The sequence below is a fragment of the Littorina saxatilis genome, linkage group LG2 (genome assembly GCF_037325665.1).
Source record: "Littorina saxatilis isolate snail1 linkage group LG2, US_GU_Lsax_2.0, whole genome shotgun sequence".
NCBI lineage: Eukaryota > Metazoa > Mollusca > Gastropoda > Littorinimorpha > Littorinidae > Littorina > Littorina saxatilis.
In genome coordinates this window covers 9,421,263-9,435,933 of record NC_090246.1, presented here as the reverse complement: position 1 = coordinate 9,435,933, position 14,671 = coordinate 9,421,263, and the positions used below count along the sequence as shown (strand labels likewise).

Genomic DNA, 14,671 nt, shown 5'->3' with positions numbered 1-14,671 from the left:
TATTCAGTTGGCCGCTGTCAGCGCGAGTTCGATCCCAGGTTCGGCGGAAATTTATTTCACAGAGTCAACTTTGTGTGCAGACTCTCTTCGGTGTCCGAACCACCCCCCGTGTATACTACATTGGGTGTGCACGTTAAAGATCCCACGATTGACAAAAGGGTCTTTCCTGGCAAAATTGCTTAGGCACAGTTAATAATTGTCTACCATACCCGTGTGACTTGGAATAAGGCCGTGAAAGGTAAATATGCGCCGACATGGCTGCAATCTACTGGCCGTATAAAATTTCATCTCACACGGCATCACTGCAGAGCGCCTAGAACTGTACCCACGGAATATGCGCGATATAAGCCTCATTGATTGATTGATTGATTGATTGACACCGGATATGACATCCCCCTGATTTCTGAAAGGCCAAGAAGAGCGGGGTAGTAGTTGCGCTGAGAAGGATAGCACGCTTTTCTGTACCTCTCTTCGTTCCTAAATGCGAGGGGCCGCTACCTCGTAATAGAGAGAAAGAGCGGAGAGAGAGCTACGGGCATGAAAATTCTCCGTATTTTCCGTATTTTTGAAAAAAATAAACCGTATTTTTTTTTAATTTCCGTATTTTTCCTTTTTTTTTTTTTTTTTTCCCTAGTCATAGTTATAGTAAAATAGTTTTGGGGCCAAGTTTGAATCCAATTTTAAGGCTCAGATAGCCCCAGATTGCACCAAATTGCACTCTTGAAAAAAAATGTCCGGGGGAGCATGCCCCCGGACCCCCCGAGAAGTCTTGGCGCTTCGCGCCTGCGAAACTTGGCGCTATGCGCCTGCGAAACTTGGCGATACGCGCCTTCGAATCTTGTTTTCAGTATTTTTTGTTTCAGTTTTCATGCCTGGAGCTAGTTGGCGGTCCAGGGTTCAGTCACAACTGACGCGGCGAGAATTAACAGTTGTTGATAGACGGGGGGGGGGGGGGGGGGGGGGGGTCAATCTTTACTCTGACCTGATGCCTATCCTTCCCTGAGTCTCGGCGTGTGTCGAGCAATGATACACTAGTACATGTTTATAACAGTGGTGTAGAGCCACAAACATCTAGTTTGTCACACCTGGCTTCGCTCCACTTGCGCAGCGAGAGACAGTTGCAAGGTCGTTCTCAGATTCTTGGTCAATGAACTTTGCTTCATGTTTACAGTTTGTGTTTTTGGGTCGATTTCTCTAGCGGTATTACGCCTAGCTTCGCTTCAGCTATACGGCGCAAGGCAGACATACACTTTTTGGTCTGAACTTTAATGCTTCAGGTGCGTTTGAAAAAGATACACTAGTACATGTTTATAACAGTGGTGTGGAGCCACAAACATCTAGTTTGTCACACCTGGCTTCGCTCCACTTGCGCAGCGAGAGACAGTGGCAAGGTCGTTCTCAGATTCTTGGTCAATGAACTCTGCTTCATGTTTACAGATTGTGTTTTACGCCTAGCTTCGCTTCAGCTATACGGCGCAAGGCAGACATACACTTTGTGGTCTGATGAACTTTAATGCTTCAGGTGTGTTTGAAAAAGAAGAAGAAGTTTGCAGTTAGCGTAGGGTCAAAACCTGTGTAACTTGGGAAACAAGTGATTCTTACTTGTGTTTGTGATCGTCGAATGAGGACTTAACTGTTACCAAGGGAGACAGAGAGGTAAGAAAATGTGTGTGTGTGTGTGTGCGTGCGTGCGTGCGGGTGTCTGTGTGCATGTGTGTGTGTGTGTGTGAGTAAGTATGTGAAACAATGATTTTTGGTTAGTTATATGTGACAATGCGTGAGAGGAAAAAGGTGACATATTACAATGTTTTGACAAAGTGAATTTTTGATGTCAGAAAGTAGAGCAAAAGCTGCTTAGTAACACGAAGAATACAAATTCATTATGGGCAATTCCAAAAAAATGCTCACCTAAGCCTGAAATTCAAAATGGAATTGACGGCTTTTTCACCGTACATATGCCACAAGAGATGTTTATAGTTACTTATACCATTCATCGCTTGCCTCTAGTTCACCCCCCTGGCATGCCACCATTTTGTTTTGATGTCATTTGGGAACGCGCCGTGTGAAGTCATTTTATGACAACTTGTAAGAATGTCATCGCGTGTGCTAGTTTTTATTGTTTTGGTTTCGAAAATTAGTCAAAGTTGCTACAGAAGCCTAAAACTATCGTTTGATCTGTTTTTAAAATATCAATTGCTAATACTTTTTGAAATATATTCAAAACAAACTCAACCCCAAAATGGTGCCACGTCAGTGACGTTTTGGGTAGACTTTTTGTTTGTGGTGATGATCCGATTGGTTGATTGATTTCTTATTTCGAGTTTTTTTAGCTTTTAAATGGAGGAGTCCAACCATGTGATTTGAGTTTGTTTGTCCCCATTTTGTTGTGCACAAAGTGCGTCACTGACGTGGCACTGTTTTGTTACGTAAATGGCACTTTGGAACCATGTGTACTTGTTACTTGTAGTTTTTCACCAATTTCCTTGTGATTTTTTGTTACGTGTTCTAACTAAGGTTAACATTGTTGTAACTGGAAAAAGCTGAGCACAAAAACGAGATCATTTGTCCGTTATTTTTAATTTTTAGTGCAGTTAAACCCAGAGATTTGTACGAGTTATGATCCAAACAAGATGATCAAAACGCTATATTACATGTTTCAGGTAACTGATCATCAAAAATAATATATCATTTGAAAGGCCAAACATTTAACTTATTTACCTCTCAGAGATGACGCCATTAGGTTGCTACGTCATACATGACGAGGCATCAAAATACGTCACTTTTGGGTTATGCTTCAAAACGGGGTCTCTTGTCAAGCACCATGAACAACTCCTATTCTGTAAAAGAGTGTAACTAGGTAATGACACAAAGGACATTTCTACAAAGGTGAAGAAAGTAACATGAAACAAAGCTGCTACATGATTTACAATCTGACAGAAGAAAAGGGAAATCAACACTTGGGAAAAACGGAACAACTCCAAATAGCCAACAAGACGTCCGAACAGCTCTGCAAACGAAATTAATGTAGTTGTTGTATCAAAACTTAAGAACTAAGATTTAAAAGTGTACATACGAGTATATAGTGCAAGATTTAAACTTTTATATAGAACCGTTCACAGAATTCTACACAATGACCTTCAGCTTCAAAAGCTGGCCGCAAAATGGATGCCTCATTAGCTGACAGGGAAACGGAAGAACCAACAAGTTCCTCTTGCACGCGATCTGCTTAACCGTTTTGAACCAAGTAGACCCACACTTGTGATGAATCTAGTCACTGATAATGAGACTTTGGTTTCCTTCTATATTATTGCAAGAAAACACAAAACAATTGGACCACAATTACGAGACGCACTTTATTTGTAAGCAAGGGTTTCAAAGAAGAAACAGTGCTATTCGCTGTATTTTGCGACCACGAAGGTCCCGTTGCTGTCGATATTTTTTTGCTAACAGAACTGTCACTGTCACATACTATGCAGGACCTTATTACCCAAAGTAACTCACGAGTTCAGCAGTTAACGACTAAAATGCGAAACCCAGACCTCCCATCTTCTCCATGACAATGCCAGCCTCCACAAAATAAGGGCCGTGCCTCCATTCCTTAAAGTCTAAATGATCCCATTTTTGTCTCACACATTCTTCGGACCTGAGTTTACTCCTTGTGACGTTTGGTTATTCCCTCTATGAAAATTAAAGCATCTGAAGAAAAACAAAAACAAAAGAAATATTGCAACCGCCGACAAAGCAATAGTGTAGAGCGAAGTGGAGTGCACAGAATAGTAAATCTGTGAGTGTTCGCAGTGCTGAAAGAAAATGTCATTTACACAAGAAAAGGCTGTTTCAGCACGACTAAGTCCATCGTTTGGGTCACCGCAATCTTTTTGCTACATAAGCGATGAAGAAAATTAAATAGTTTTGTCCGTAAAGGGCTGACCAGACTTGGACGCCGTTTTACGGTATATGCGCCGCAGGCCGTTTTATGCGTCGCGCGGAATTTTGCCGAGTTGCCACACATCGACAACTTTTTTCACAACGCGGTATCAGTGGAGCGGAAGCGTCAAGGTCACCTAAAGGCAGGAAGGTTCAGTTACATCGACTGCCACGCCGCGAGCGGCTGACGTCATCGCTCTGGTTTGCTCTGATTGGTCAAATTTCCGCCGTTCTATGTCTGTGTCAGAGAAATTAGAACACGTTCTATTCTTCTGCAAATAACGCTACGCGATCATAGCCCGCCGCGGCGCGCCCAGTGGGACCGTTTTGAGCATAAGTCAAATGTGGACAGGGTCAGCCTGGAGTGTCTGGACAGGCCTTAAGGTTCGCGGAGAAAGATGCTAACAATGTTTGAGTTTGGTTATGTTCAGATTTAGAATTAACGTCTTATTCCGCCCTGTCATTCTCGACTAACACCAACAAATATAAAGTGGAATAGTGTGGTTCACATTTAGGATCTTGTCAAATATACTCATTTATTTGACGTGAGTGTATAACGGTAGTTATATATAAAATTGCCAGGAGGGAAGACAGCGGAGAACGTCAAAATAATGACAGCTCACATCAAAACCGTGTGAATGACGTTTTGGAGCCAGAATCAGGAGCCATTTATCTTTCTGAGGGTGTGTACTTGTTTGCCCGCCAAGTTTGAATGAAATATTTTCGGAAAATCAAGGCGTTGTCTGAAGTGTACAAGAAAACAAGAATGACCTTGACCGGTGACCTTGAGTAGTGACCTTGACCCGGAATGCTTTAAATATGTTTGCTAGAGGTGTATGTTCCTTTTAAGTATATCAATACATGTACAAAGTGTGCAATTGAAATAGTTATTTTACAAGTTATTTAGATGGGCAATGGTGTCCACGGACCAACGGGCGGACCAACGGACAGACGGACGGAGGGACAAAGAGCCGTATAGTGGTTCAACAATGTCCGAGAAGATCAATAATCAGTTTAAAATCGGCCGTGATAAACTACCTATATTTTAACAACAAAATATCACTATTGAACATTGAATTCACACGTGCCACGTCAGTGACGCTCAAGTGCCACGTCAGTGACGCTACATATTAACCGCTAGTCGCAAGGATACATTTGATATTTGCAATTTCTTTTATATATCAGAAAGTATGATATGTCTTGACTATGATCTAACAAAATCACGTCATTTAGTTTGCTAATCTCATAGAATGTTAGAATTTCGCTTAGTCAGTGAAATGCAGGTGGGCATTTTTGCCAGGTCAGTGACGTTTTTCAAAACTCAAGTTAAGTACCCTTAGCTTTTTTACCTTAACATTTTTAACCTTGGGTAGGAAGGTTGTCATGTTTGGGGAAATCTCTGCACAAATTTGAGTCAATAAAATCATCATGACTATTATTTTTATGGCAAATAATGTCTGATTTTTTGTGCGAATGTAAATATCAATGTGTCTTATTTTTAGAAATGTTTAAGCTTATAGGTGCAGATTTACCTGTAGCACCCTGCATTTTTTTTTTTTTTTTTTTTTTTTTGGGGGGGGGGGGGGGGGGGAATTCATTACGAAAGAAACAGAGAGATACTGTTTCAAGCAAAGTGTGCTGACCAATTTGACCCTGAGTAAAAAAACAAAAAAAACTCAAAATGTAAACCGATATGGTTGTTTGTTTTTTTAAGAAATTCCCGTGAGTTGCACTTCGGCAGGTCATCAGAAACCGTACTTTTCTATAGAATTTTGAAACCGTAATTGAGTTGTTTTTTTGCCGTTTGAGCTAGCTGCACATAAGTGCGGGTTCGTCTCAACAGCTGTACTAAAGTACAAACGGCTCGTCATAGTGACCTGCATTTCGGTCACGCTGACTTGAAACGGGCGAGAGATAATGCGGCAAGAAGCAAAACTGATGATCCAATCGTGATTATGCAGGATACCGCGCATTAGAAATAGACATAGGATTTTTTAAATAAAAAGAAAACACACCACTAGGTACGTTTATATCTATAATCAATATTTCGGCACGTTATTGCCTTCTTCCGGATGGTAAGCTTATGGAAAGAATGGAATGACGGCACGTGACATACAGTGTAATTAATTGTTATGTTGTTGTTGTTGTTGTTGTTGAGTTTAGGGATGAGATAAAAAAAAATATTACATTTAAAAACTGTCACTAGAAATTCACTTGCAAACGAACGAACAAACAGACATACGTACATACAGACAAACAGAGAGACAGACAGACAGATAGACAGACGGACAGACAGACAGGTAGGTAGGTAGGCAGGCAATCAGGCAGGCAGGCAGATAGGCAGGTAGGAGGGACAGACTGACATAAGACAAACTGGCAGACAGGCAGGCAGGCAGACAGGCAGGCAGGCAGACAGATGATCAAACAGACAAAGAAATCAACACACTTTACACCTTCGGAATTTCAAACAATACGGAACACGTGGGCGTATCAAAATCGTCCAGCAAAACAGCAAGCATACTCATTTTATTTACGCTACACTTTTCGCCCGGTATCCTTTTCTTTCGATATTCGTCCTTGTCAAGGGCTTCTCTCTCCTTGTTCTTGTCTCTCTTTTGTTAACTTTGTTATGTCCGTCCTAAAGGTTATAGAACCCATAATGTTATATCCTTCAACGAAAAGACTCTTTCTAGCTTGACCTAGCTGTTAAGGGCAAAGACCTATCAACCGTATTTGTGACCCTCCACCACGAAATGAGTCGCATGTCACCTCGCGCGGTCACGTTCTGCGCTAGGCTTGATATAACTTATAAGTCCGGAGAGTGTCTGGTAACAGTGTGAGGGTCACCTTAGTCACAGACTTATAACTCAAACATTTTTCGCTCTTTTCTAAAGTGTTGTTTCGAGGGAAGGAGAAACAGAGTTTAAACTGTAGAGGGAATGAGTATAAGCAGGGACGGGATGGGTCGGGGGGAGGGAAGATGAGGGATGGTGGAGGGTTTGAAAGGCGAAGGAAGAAGGATGCAAGGGTCACAGGAATAAGCGGGAAAGGGACCACCCATAGATAGGAGGGGAGGGGCTACTTGGGCTCTGTCTTGTGGAATCCCGGGCGAGATAATTAAAATAATGGGTGATTGGGCCAGCTCTTGTTATCTTAAATACTTAGACCAAATACCTCTAAATGTTATAGAGAAATACAGACTTTTGTTTTCAAAGAACTTACCACTACACACATGAACACAAGGTTTCATTGATTGGGAGAAAGGGCACCCTCTTTTTTCTTTTCCTTGGTTGGGAGAAACCACTTTACAATATTGTGGGATGTCATGTACGGAATGTAAAGAATGTTAGCTGTTAAGACTCTTTCTAGCTTGACCTAGCTGTTAAGGGCAAAGACCTATCAACCGTATTTGTGACCCTCCACCACGAAATGAGTCGCATGTCACCTCGCGCGGTTCTGCGCTAGGCTTGATATAACTTATAAGTCCGGAGAGTGTCTGGTAACAGTGTGAGGGTCACCTTAGTCACAGGCTTATAACTCAAACATTTTTCGCTCTTTTCTAAAACGGTTTTCACCACAGGATAGAACATAAAAAACTCTTTAGGAAAATATAAAAATATAAAAATCATGCAAAGGTGACATGCGACTCATTCCGTGGTGGAGGGTCACATTTTAACTTCTTTAGCTGCTTTACCGACATTTTCACCCTCACCCTACAAAAATACCTTTCACGATCGAGGGGGAGATGGTAAGGGGGATGATTGAATGGAATAAAGAAATTCTTTTTTTTTTAGATTTATGGATTGATATTCATACCAATATAACTGTACTGTGAGGGGAGGGGGTGGGAAGAGGCGGGGTGGGTGGGGGTGGGGAGGTTAAGACGCACAAACACTGTTCTTGTTTAGGTTTTGGGAAGGGTTGGTGGGTGGTAGGGTATTAAAAAGAAAAGAAACGTACAAGAAAATCTCCAGCACAGTCATATTTGCGTGTGTTGCTTAATAAAAGTAAGTATCTGCAAAGTGTGCATGTTTCTTACCCTCATTTTTGGCCGGTATGTAATCTAGGCGCATAAACGTTGGTTTTGTTTGCTGTTTATCTGTTCTGTCTTTTGTTGTTGTTCAGGGGGCTGAATGCTCTGTCTTTTGTTGTTGTTTAGGGGGCTGAATGCTCTGTCTTTTGTTGTTGTTTGGGGGGGCTGAATGCTCTGTCTTTTGTTGTTGTTTGGGGGGGCTGAATGCTCTGTCTTTTGTTGTTGTTTGGGGGGCTGAATGCTCTGTCTTTTGTTGTTGTTTGGGGGGGCTGAATGCTCTGTCTTTTGTTGTTGTTTGGGGGGGCTGAATGCTCTGTCTTTTGTTGTTGTTTGGGGGGGCTGAATGCTCTGTCTTTTGTTGTTGTTTGGGGGGCTGAATGCTCTGTCTTTTGTTGTTGTTTAGGGGGCTGAATGCTCTGTCTTTTGTTGTTGTTTGGGGGGGCTGAATGCTCTGTCTTTTGTTGTTGTTTAGGGGGCTGAATGCTCTGTCTTTTGTTGTTGTTTGGGGGGCTGAATGCTCTGTCTTTTGTTGTTGTTTGGGGGGCTGAATGCTCTGTCTTTTGTTGTTGTTTAGGGGGCTGAATGCTCTGTCTTTTGTTGTTGTTTAGGGGGCTGAATGCTCTGTCTTTTGTTGTTGTTTAGGGGGCTGAATGCTCTGTCTTTTGTTGTTGTTTGGGGGGCTGAATGCTCTGTCTTTTGTTGTTGTTTGGGGGGGCTGAATGCTCTGTCTTTTGTTGTTGTTTGGGGGGCTGAATGCTCTGTCTTTTGTTGTTGTTTGGGGGGCTGAATGCTCTGTCTTTTGTTGTTGTTTAGGGGGCTGAATGCTCTGTCTTTTGTTGTTGTTTGGGGGGCTGAATGCTCTGTCTTTTGTTGTTGTTTAGGGGGCTGAATGCTCTGTCTTTTGTTGTTGTTTGGGGGGCTGAATGCTCTGTCTTTTGTTGTTGTTTGGGGGGCTGAATGCTCTGTCTTTTGTTGTTGTTTAGGGGGCTGAATGCTCTGTCTTTTGTTGTTGTTTGGGGGGCTGAATGCTCTGTCTTTTGTTGTTGTTTGGGGGGCTGAATGCTCTGTCTTTTGTTGTTGTTTGGGGGGCTGAATGCTCTGTCTTTTGTTGTTGTTTGGGGGGGCTGAATGCTCTGTCTTTTGTTGTTGTTTAGGGGGCTGAATGCTCTGTCTTTTGTTGTTGTTTAGGGGGCTGAATGCTCTGTCTTTTGTTGTTGTTTAGGGGGCTGAATGCTCTGTCTTTTGTTGTTGTTTGGGGGGCTGAATGCTCTGTCTTTTGTTGTTGTTTGGGGGGCTGAATGCTCTGTCTTTTGTTGTTGTTTGGGGGGCTGAATGCTCTGTCTTTTGTTGTTGTTTGGGGGGGCTGAATGCTCTGTCTTTTGTTGTTGTTTGGGGGGGCTGAATGCTCTGTCTTTTGTTGTTGTTTAGGGGGCTGAATGCTCTGTCTTTTGTTGTTGTTTGGGGGGCTGAATGCTCTGTCTTTTGTTGTTGTTTAGGGGGCTGAATGCTCTGTCTTTTGTTGTTGTTTGGGGGGGCTGAATGCTCTGTCTTTTGTTGTTGTTTAGGGGGCTGAATGCTCTGTCTTTTGTTGTTGTTTGGGGGGCTGAATGCTCTGTCTTTTGTTGTTGTTTGGGGGGCTGAATGCTCTGTCTTTTGTTGTTGTTTAGGGGGCTGAATGCTCTGTCTTTTGTTGTTGTTTAGGGGGCTGAATGCTCTGTCTTTTGTTGTTGTTTGGGGGGCTGAATGCTCTGTCTTTTGTTGTTGTTTGGGGGGCTGAATGCTCTGTCTTTTGTTGTTGTTTGGGGGGGCTGAATGCTCTGTCTTTTGTTGTTGTTTGGGGGGCTGAATGCTCTGTCTTTTGTTGTTGTTTGGGGGGGCTGAATGCTCTGTCTTTTGTTGTTGTTTAGGGGGCTGAATGCTCTGTCTTTTGTTGTTGTTTAGGGGGCTGAATGCTCTGTCTTTTGTTGTTGTTTAGGGGGCTGAATGCTCTGTCTTTTGTTGTTGTTTGGGGGGCTGAATGCTCTGTCTTTTGTTGTTGTTTGGGGGGCTGAATGCTCTGTCTTTTGTTGTTGTTTGGGGGGCTGAATGCTCTGTCTTTTGTTGTTGTTTGGGGGGGCTGAATGCTCTGTCTTTTGTTGTTGTTTGGGGGGGCTGAATGCTCTGTCTTTTGTTGTTGTTTAGGGGGCTGAATGCTCTGTCTTTTGTTGTTGTTTGGGGGGCTGAATGCTCTGTCTTTTGTTGTTGTTTAGGGGGCTGAATGCTCTGTCCTTTGTTGTTGTTTGGGGGGCTGAATGCTCTGTCTTTTGTTGTTGTTTAGGGGGCTGAATGCTCTGTCTTTTGTTGTTGTTTGGGGGGCTGAATGCTCTGTCTTTTGTTGTTGTTTGGGGGGCTGAATGCTCTGTCTTTTGTTGTTGTTTGGGGGGGCTGAATGCTCTGTCTTTTGTTGTTGTTTGGGGGGCTGAATGCTCTGTCTTTTGTTGTTGTTTAGGGGGCTGAATGCTCTGTCCTTTGTTGTTGTTTGGGGGGCTGAATGCTCTGTCTTTTGTTGTTGTTTAGGGGGCTGAATGCTCTGTCTTTTGTTGTTGTTTAGGGGGCTGAATGCTCTGTCTTTTGTTGTTGTTTGGGGGGGCTGAATGCTCTGTCTTTTGTTGTTGTTTAGGGGGCTGAATGCTCTGTCTTTTGTTGTTGTTTAGGGGGCTGAATGCTCTGTCTTTTGTTGTTGTTTAGGGGGCTGAATGCTCTGTCTTTTGTTGTTGTTTGGGGGGCTGAATGCTCTGTCTTTTGTTGTTGTTTGGGGGGCTGAATGCTCTGTCTTTTGTTGTTGTTTGGGGGGGCTGAATGCTCTGTCTTTTGTTGTTGTTTGGGGGGGCTGAATGCTCTGTCTTTTGTTGTTGTTTGGGGGGCTGAATGCTCTGTCTTTTGTTGTTGTTTGGGGGGCTGAATGCTCTGTCTTTTGTTGTTGTTTGGGGGGCTGAATGCTCTGTCTTTTGTTGTTGTTTAGGGGGCTGAATGCTCTGTCTTTTGTTGTTGTTTGGGGGGCTGAATGCTCTGTCTTTTGTTGTTGTTTGGGGGGCTGAATGCTCTGTCTTTTGTTGTTGTTTAGGGGGCTGAATGCTCTGTCTTTTGTTGTTGTTTGGGGGGCTGAATGCTCTGTCTTTTGTTGTTGTTTGGGGGGCTGAATGCTCTGTCTTTTGTTGTTGTTTGGGGGGGCTGAATGCTCTGTCTTTTGTTGTTGTTTGGGGGGGCTGAATGCTCTGTCTTTTGTTGTTGTTTGGGGGGGCTGAATGCTCTGTCTTTTGTTGTTGTTTGGGGGGGCTGAATGCTCTGTCTTTTGTTGTTGTTTGGGGGGGCTGAATGCTCTGTCTTTTGTTGTTGTTTGGGGGGCTGAATGCTCTGTCTTTTGTTGTTGTTTGGGGGGCTGAATGCTCTGTCTTTTGTTGTTGTTTGGGGGGCTGAATGCTCTGTCTTTTGTTGTTGTTTGGGGGGCTGAATGCTCTGTCTTTTGTTGTTGTTTGGGGGGCTGAATGCTCTGTCTTTTGTTGTTGTTTGGGGGGCTGAATGCTCTGTCTTTTGTTGTTGTTTGGGGGGCTGAATGCTCTGTCTTTTGTTGTTGTTTGGGGGGGCTGAATGCTCTGTCTTTTGTTGTTGTTTGGGGGGGCTGAATGCTCTGTCTTTTGTTGTTGTTTGGGGGGCTGAATGCTCGAATGGCTTGACATGAACTTGTGAGTGTGTGTTGCCGAACACGTAAATGAGCGACAGGGAATAAGTGTGTATGTGTCCTGCAAAAGCACATCAGAGGCAAAACTATAGAGAGACAGACAGAGATAGACAGAGAGAGACAGACACAGAGAGACAGAGAGAGAGAGAGAGGGAGGGAGAGTTGGGATGGGAGGAGCGAACCAGTCAGCCAGCCAGCCAGCCAGCCAGACAGACATATGATTTATCTTCGTCCGTGTGTCTGTCTGTCTGTCTGTCTGTCTGTCTGTCTGTCTGTCAGTCTGTCTATCTGTTTGTCTGTCCGTCTGTCTGTCTGTCTGTCTACCTGACTGTCTGACTGTCTATATGCATGTGCCTATATGTGTCTACGCACTTCTAACTCACATGCATTTGAAATAATGTCTCTAGAGCAGTTATATATACGATGTCATATGCGATTTACACCAAAGAAACCCTTTATACTGCTAAGCCCGCATGACTCTTTAGAAAAAGGTATATGTACATGTCCGAATTGTTTTTAAATGTGACTATTGCTTTCATTCAAGAACGTGCATTAGTCGTCATGTACTATAAAAGAGAAAAGATTTGAAAAGAGTGCATTAAATTAAACTAGCTTTTGTAATTTTGACCGAAAACGTCCCCTTCGAACTTGTTTTCTTTATTGTCTAAATAATTGTAGGTCTACGTTACTGTTTGCTGAGGCCTTAGGCTAGAGTGCCACGTACTGACTTTATTTCTTGCACGCATCCACCTTGTGCTGTTGTAAATCTTTTGTAATACCCCCACCCTACCTCCCGCAAGTCCTCACCAACGGGACCGCTACGCCCCTATCCAAGTTCAAGTTCCAGTTTTATAAGTCCATAACCCATGGGGGGCATTTTGAACAATAAATACAATCAATACAATCATGATATATGCTAATAAAGTAAATAAATGGAGGGGAAAAAATATATACATCACAGATACGGTCAGGCTTTTACACACAGTACAAACACCCTTTCATTTAAACACTCACCGATTGAGAACATCCTAGGTGCCCTCCGTAAAGAGCGAACAATTTTCAAAGAATTTATTTTTGTGTGGTTTATCTTACCCCTGAGCCATTGTGAGCCCGTGTGATCCAGTTTCCCCTTTTCACAATGTAGTCGGCAGTTAGTCATTTGAATGCGACTCGATGTGAGCTTATTTACAATAGCACGTTTTTATGCACAAAACAAACGGCTGTGGTTCACAAGAACTCTAGCGGTGGCATTTGACTGTTGAGAGGAACGGCAATATGCATAAGCCGTCGTCTGCTACGACCCTTGCGTGACCCTGCTTCCGGGCTTTTCTTTTTTCAAACTTTCACAACTTCGAATTGTACTGATCTTGTCTTGATGAAAAAAAGAATTCTTTTATGATTAAAGAATGTTTGTGTAACAAGCTGTCAATTTATTATTTAGATTGTAAAAGTTAGGTCTAGCGCAAAAACGCACCACGGTCCAAAAACATTTTGATAATCATCGATTCACGGCTATCGCCAGTTTACATCGATAGAATGAGACCCGAAGGGAAGTAACTCATGTTTGACCTGAGTTCAGGATGGGTCCAAAAAGTGTTCGAGACAATCTGCAAAATTATTTTTTTTTAAATTGCTCGCTCTTTACGTAGGGCACCTAAGATGTTCCCGTTTGGTGAGCGTTCAAATGGAAGGGTGTTTGTACTGTGTGTAAAAGCCTGACAGTATCTGTGATGGTTTACGGGAGGCTTACTGTCCGGTCGTGATTTCCGGTATCATAACAGCCGTTCAGCACCAAAACGAGGCGTCATTGTTGTAGAGGACCAAGTCCACGAAAAAAAATTCTTTGAAAATTTCTCACGCTCGACAGAAAGCAGTCAAAATGTTCCCGTTCTGTGAGCGTTCAAATGGAAGTATGCTTGTACTGTATGTAGACGCTCGGGGAGCTCTGTGATGGTTTACGGGAGGTTTACTGTGCCTTTAATAAAGTCCAAAATATTCTTTAGCAATTTCTTTTTCTTAGTAGCAAACAACTTTTTAAATTTAAGTGCATTAGGTTTTTTCCAATAGTAAGGTGGTAACAACTCAGCTCTTTCTTCTTTGAAAAAATCACAGACAAATAAATAATGAAATTCATTACCTATGTCTTGTGATACACATTTGGTGCAAATTCTTTCTGCCCTCGGGATATTAAGATAACGTTCTTTCTGTACAGGCAAATTGTTGTTTAATGTTTTAAACTTCATCATTGAAACACATTGCTGATATGACAAGTGTGTGACATAGTCTTCACATGCAAAAATATCTTTAAACATTCGATAATTCCAAAACATTTTTTGTTCCAATTTCTGTAAACCATTTCAGGATATACTTGTCATACAAGCTTCTTATTACTTTCTTTTTAAACCATGCGCTTGAGTATTGAACATTTTCTTGAAAAGTCCAAAGGCCAGAGAGACCAATTTCATTTAAGTTTTTTTTCAATAAAACATAAATAATCAGATTCAATCATCTTGTTGATATACAATTTATAAGTAAAGCAATACACAATACTTGAAAATTTATTTTTATGAATAGGACTAATCAGTTTATACCAATAGCAAAGCATTCTACATTTAATAGTAACATTGTGTAATCCCCGCGCCTTGAATATGTGCGCGATATATACTGTTCAAAAAAAGAAACGCATAGTTGCTACTTGCCAAATTTGTTTTATTTTTCGAAAAAATTAACAGAAAATCCAATATTTAGATTATTTGTTTGAAATTTGGTATGGACACAGTTGAATGCACACACAGTTCATTTGCATCTTCAAATCAATCAGTCAATCAATACGATTGGGTGCTGAGGCTGTCAAGTCAGTAGGGGGTGTGACTGCCTTGAGCAGCAACAACTGCCCGGCACCTTCTGGGCATGGACTGGATCAGATGCCGGATATCTTGCTGTGGGATGGTGTCCCACTCCTCCTGAAGTGCCTGCAATAGATCGCGGTGATT

At 42.4% G+C, this 14,671-nt stretch overlaps 1 pseudogene; it reads left to right on the top strand.

Moving 5' to 3' along the window:
• Nucleotides 1–993: 993 nt before the first annotated feature.
• Nucleotides 994–14,671, top strand: part of LOC138958160 (sodium-coupled monocarboxylate transporter 1 pseudogene) — a 45,597-nt pseudogene continuing 31,919 nt past the window's right edge.